Genomic DNA, 5863 nt, shown 5'->3' with positions numbered 1-5863 from the left:
TGTGAACCCTACTTGTGAGTTTACGATTTTTATCTGTACCCTGACTTGTGAGTATTTTTAAAGATTTAATGGAGAGAACATTAATTATTTAACGTATTTATTTGTTTATTGACAGGCAAAATGGAAGAATTCAGTTGTCTTCATTGCCCCCTTTCTCTTCAAAAAAAATCGGAAACACTATTGTTCATAATTTGGACATCAAAACAAAAGCTTAAAATAACAATTTCTTAGATTGACAACAATAACAGAAACATTAAAATCATACTCAAAAGACTTTAGAAATATTCCAAAAGAACTGAAAAAAGAAAAAAGGGACTTTAAAAGCAAATGATATTACAAAAACAGTAAAAATTTCAAAACTAGAAGGACTTGAAAAATAATCTCTAATCAAGAAATGTCAAAAAATCAAAACGCCTGTTAAAGATGTTCACACATCGACAAAAGATATGTTTTTTTTTAATACAGATGACGAAGAGTTTAAGTTTTAACTTGGTGTCAACTTATTTCACAGAGCCACATTTTATGTTGTGTTTCAGGGGAGTGTTTGTTACACGAAAGCTACTGTCAAGACCCTCAACTACAAATGATTCATCCAAATCCATCTATGGCAATTTATAGAAGGAACTGGATTTATATATATATATATCTTTTTGACTAAAGATAACTTATGATAGCCAATGATAAACTTTTTAAGTTGTGTAAAAAGAAAACTAACAAGTTATCTTAGACACTGACAAGACTGTAAACTATTTAAAAATAAGTGGAAATAAACTCTACCTTTTAGACATTTAACAAACAATATGCAGGAAACTCCTTAAAATGATTTATTAAGAGTGATCCTAGTCGTGCATGTCAGAAAAAGAAAGTCAAAACATTTATGAGAATATAAAACCGTGTTTCAAAAAGCATATTGAAATCAATGGTAGGTGTAAAGCTTTCAACATGTTGAAATAAGTAATCTGCCAAAAAATCCTGTGATGATCTTTCGAGGAGGATGGATTGATATGTGACGTTATACAACGGTCACGTCAAAGCCAACAACAATGCCGTTGAACTTAATAGTAGAAACGTTTATAGTACTTATGTTATATCTTAGCTTTATATCTTTTCAAAGAAAATGAATGGTAAATGAAGATAAGATTTGTTGGTTGATAATTCCTGTCAAGAAATAATTTTCTTCCTAATTCATATTACCAGCTACTTCATTCTGGTATTTCCATGGAAAGTTGAAAGCATGATGAAGGTCGATTCATGTGCAGTGTTGGTTACTTATATATAACTAAAAGATGTGTCATGCTCTTGTGACACAATAACTTAATATTCTGCAAGATATAATTTGGAACATAGGACAAAACAATAAAAATCATCAAAAGTGACTCTCAAGTTATGGTTCAGTGAGAACACAAGTACGGTACAGATCATTAAAATTGTTTCAGCAAGACGGGTACAGTTATCAGAATGTTTGACTCTATTATTTACTATTTTTTTTAATATTCAAAGATATCTACACAAGTGTCTGTGCGGTAGCACGAGGTAAGACAATAAAGTTAAGTTTCAGATACGAGTTATAGTGAAATAGAACAATTTTAGGCATAAATTTGTTTGTGTAAACGGCGTGTGCGAGGAGCACAGCGTTATATGCGCATAAATTTAAAGAAGCTGGTTATAGATGTATCTATAAGCAAAGACAAAATATTTCTTAATATGATTCAAATGTTTATATACCGTCACAGATTAAATTCAAGCCGTCTTAAAAAGTTTTATGGGTCACCCCGCCTGTTTGTACGGAACTGATGTTGAGATCTTCTCACAAGATCCGGTTGGGGTACAAATCGTTTATATACTGTGATCACTACTAATAATATAGAAAGATCGCGCCTTATTGGCGCAGTCAGGGATGGCTTTGGACAAATCTTGTGCAAATTCAAGCTTGTTTGTTTGTTTGTTTCATTTTACGCCTTTTTCCAACAGTATTTCAGTCATATAGGCGGGTAGTTTCCTAACCATTGTTCCTGGAGAGTTACCCCAGTACTGTCGCGTGCCGGCAGTACAGGGCTTTAGCAGGAATTGTCTGTTGATCTATTTTTGGTAGCGCTTTCTTTTGCAATCTTATAGGGACGTTACTGCACTTATGGTTCGAATTAATTAGGCAAAGACTTTGAAGATGAGTCTTCTACTAGCAGTTGAACCAGATATGTATATTAAAAATGTAGAACAAATCAGATGTAACACTTCAACAAAATTTATTTTGTGTATAAATAAATTAATGTCAACACACAATAAATATATAAGTTATTATAGCAGCAACTGTCACAGTTATTCACAGTAAAATGATGAGCAATGTTCATTTGTAATTAAATACACACAGGTATCAGATATTTAGATGTTATTACAACTTATGAGTTTGTTAACTTATGATACTTATGAATAATTTACTTTAGTATAGCACAGGATGCATTTAAATCAAAATTTCGCTGATATAATCGCGTATTAAATTAAGACGTTAACGGCGTTCCATAAAAATATATGCAAGTCAGTGAACCGTAGCCGCTTATATCATTCATCAATAACAGCAGAAAAATAATGTTCAAAGTCAATAAATATTAATTATATAATGTGAGACAGTAACAAATTATGATGTAAATTCTTATAAAACGAGTATCTTGTAAATAAATCGTCTTTCTATAAAGAATCTTGCTTACTAAAATTAATGGCGCTAGACCGCAGACGAATTTATACAATAAGTTAAATGGCCGCCAAAATTTCTAATGTTTCAAATTTTCTAAAGTCAAAGACAGCGTAAAGGGATGCTGCTTCTAAGAAAGACAAAACTAGACTGACTCAAACGGCTGATTTCGCCGTATTTATATGAAAACGCCCAACCACTGCCCAAAAGTGGTTGGAATGGTAGAAAAACGATCAACAACCAAAAATGGTTGACGGCTGTCAGACAAAAATGATCGGAAACGATCATAAACTGATCGGACTGAACTTAACTTTAATGGAGGAAAATTTTACAATAATAGAGCTATAAGCAAATACAATAATGACTATTTCCAAAAATTCTCTACCTTTTGTGATGTTATTTCTTGCGTACCAAAACAGAACATCTTCTACCTACTTAGTGGTTACAGAAACTAACCGATGCAACAGCTATAAATAGCCAATAATGCAAAATACAAAATGGCGGCTTACAGTAAATTTCCAACACATGAAAATTACATTTCAAGGAAAATACAGTGAAATATGTGGATTTTAACAAAGTTACTTGGCAGTTTGTTAGATAATTACATTCTTCATCTGAGGAAATCAGACTTTACATAAACATACAAACATTTAAGGAATTATGACAGCTTAAAGTCAAGAATAAAAGGATTGTTTACAAACAATTACAGCCAAAGTGTCACGGATAAGGATTTCTTACACATAAAGTACCAGCAGCTAATATCATTGGTATAACCTGTTTAAATGAGCTAAAGTGTGTTGTTTAAAATGTCAATGCACAGTTCATTTTTCATTTTATGCCTTGTTAAAGTCAACAACTGGTACTGGATTTCACAACCCACTGATAAAGTAAAGTTCATGTAGGTAAGTTTTCTAAATAAATAATTGTTACACAGTTCACAGTTAAATTATTGATTAATGCCTGATACCCGGGACACATCATTACCCCCTGGTTCTTATGGCTAAACTCCTGTTGCCATACATTTAACACAAGTTAAAATTTTAAGATTAACATATTAATTATCACAAGTTGTTCGACACAGAACATTAAAGTCAATAAAATCTTTTTTGTAAGAAATATTCAATGTGATTACATGCACTTAAAATAATATAAATTCAATAATCTCAAGTGACTAGAATATGTCAACTTTACAGTTAATACTTTTAGAACGTCACTGTATATCACAAAGTTTATATACACTTCCTTTAAATTGTAAGTCTATTTCTCCATAATTGCAACATAACTTTATACCATAATAATCAATGTCTATACAGTCTTCTCTCAAATATTACGTCTGAATGTTCACTTTCAAAACATTAAGTTTATACACAATTTGAAAACGTCACTGTATTATTTTCCAGTTAATATACTCATTATATTGTAGTTTCTGATTGTACGCATTTAAAAACGTCACTATAAATATTTAAGTTCATACACATTTGAAATGCCACTGTACATCATAAAGTTCATGTACACATTTGAAACGTCACTGTACATCATAAAGTTCATACACGTTTGAAACGTCACTGTACATCATAAAGTTCATACACATTTGAAACGTCACTGTACATCATAAAGTTCATACACGTTTGAAACGTCACTGTACATCATAAAGTTCATACACATTTTCTTCAAGTTAATAACATGTACAGCTTATTTTGTAATTTCTGATAATTCACTTTTGGAGCATCACTGTATTGTCTTAAAGTCAATACCAATTATATGTATTCAACTGTATTTTCATTTGTTCACTTTTGTTAAATCGTAATAAATGTCCATGTTTGTGTTTTAAAATCACATTATAGTATTAAGCAGGTTGATTATTAAAAGTCCATCAAATACATCTTTATTGTTATTGTTCAGTTCACAGTTTTTTAACTACACTCTTCAATGCTTGTTTCGATTTTTTGTTTTCCTTATTTTCTGAATGTTCATTATGATGAGGTTCCTGTTGTTGATGTTGTTGTTGTTGCATGATCGTGCATACGCGCTCAATTTGAAAAAGCTTCCTCTCCACCCTGACGAGTTCATCTCCAATTTTATGAAGGGCTTTTTCATTACTCTGAACAGCACTTGTATTACAATTTATGGCATCAGCGATGAGTTTGGCGGCATCACTGATGGCCTTCGTTATGTTGGGTGTCGTACCTGCTTCTTGGTCTTCTGTCTGTTGCTCCTTGTCTGTTGTCGTCTTTTGTCGTTTGGTTGGTGGTTCCATTCTAGAACTGTCGGTTTGTAAATCTTCCCGAAATAAGGGGTCGTTGGCATAGTTTTCCTGAACAACTATTTCATCAAGACAAGGTGTGTTAAGTGGTGTTCTCTGGTTAATTACGGGTGTGTTCAAAATTTCGTCCATTAAGTTATTGTTGGTGTCTTTCTGGTTGGAATGGAAATCCGTGGTAGTGGTCTGGAATGAAAGCAGGTCGTTACTATTGATGGTGAAGAGCTGACGTTGATGGCTTAATTGTTGATTTTGCTGTGGAGTTCGTCCTTGTTGTGGTAGTTGTTGTTGTTGTGTTGTGTAGGTCTGTACGACAGTTCAGCTAAGTCGTGCTGAGTCAGCATAGGCAGTGTCTGAAGGGGGGTCCTCACAGTTGGCTTGGTTATAGCTGGAGTGGATGGTGGTGCCGTAGCAGTGGCAGTCTTTCCCAGAACTGTTGTTCCAGCCATCCATTGTGGTAACACCATGCCCCCTGAAACTACCTCCTCGTCCTCTTCAAAAAAACAATCATTGTCATCTGGCCCCTCTTGGATTTGGTTCCTGGCGTGCCATCTAAGGGACTCATCCCTTGACAGCTGTTCCATGTCATCATCCCCAATCTGGTACGGATTACCAGCCATGTGTAAGATCTTTTTGTAGTCGGGAGTACCATAGCGACTTTCCTCCTCCCTATGTCTCGTGTATTTGGTTATGTGGTCCATCAAGGCTTGCTTGTCCAAACAGCGAAACCCACACAAAGAGCATGCAAACGGTACTCTATCAAATGGTACATGATGCTTGAGTATGTGTGCAACCATTCTACCTTTTCGCTGGACCTTAGTGCACCTCTTGCACTTGTATGCTCGCCCTCTGTTACGAAACTGTGACAGAGACATGCCAACCTGAAAGAATAAGAAAGGATTGTTCAAGTGATAGTC

The sequence above is a fragment of the Ruditapes philippinarum genome, unplaced genomic scaffold, assembly GCF_026571515.1.
Source record: "Ruditapes philippinarum isolate M1 unplaced genomic scaffold, ASM2657151v2 ctg187_1_1_1_1, whole genome shotgun sequence".
Taxonomy (NCBI): Eukaryota; Metazoa; Mollusca; class Bivalvia; order Venerida; family Veneridae; genus Ruditapes; species Ruditapes philippinarum.
This window is presented reverse-complemented; position numbering follows the sequence as displayed.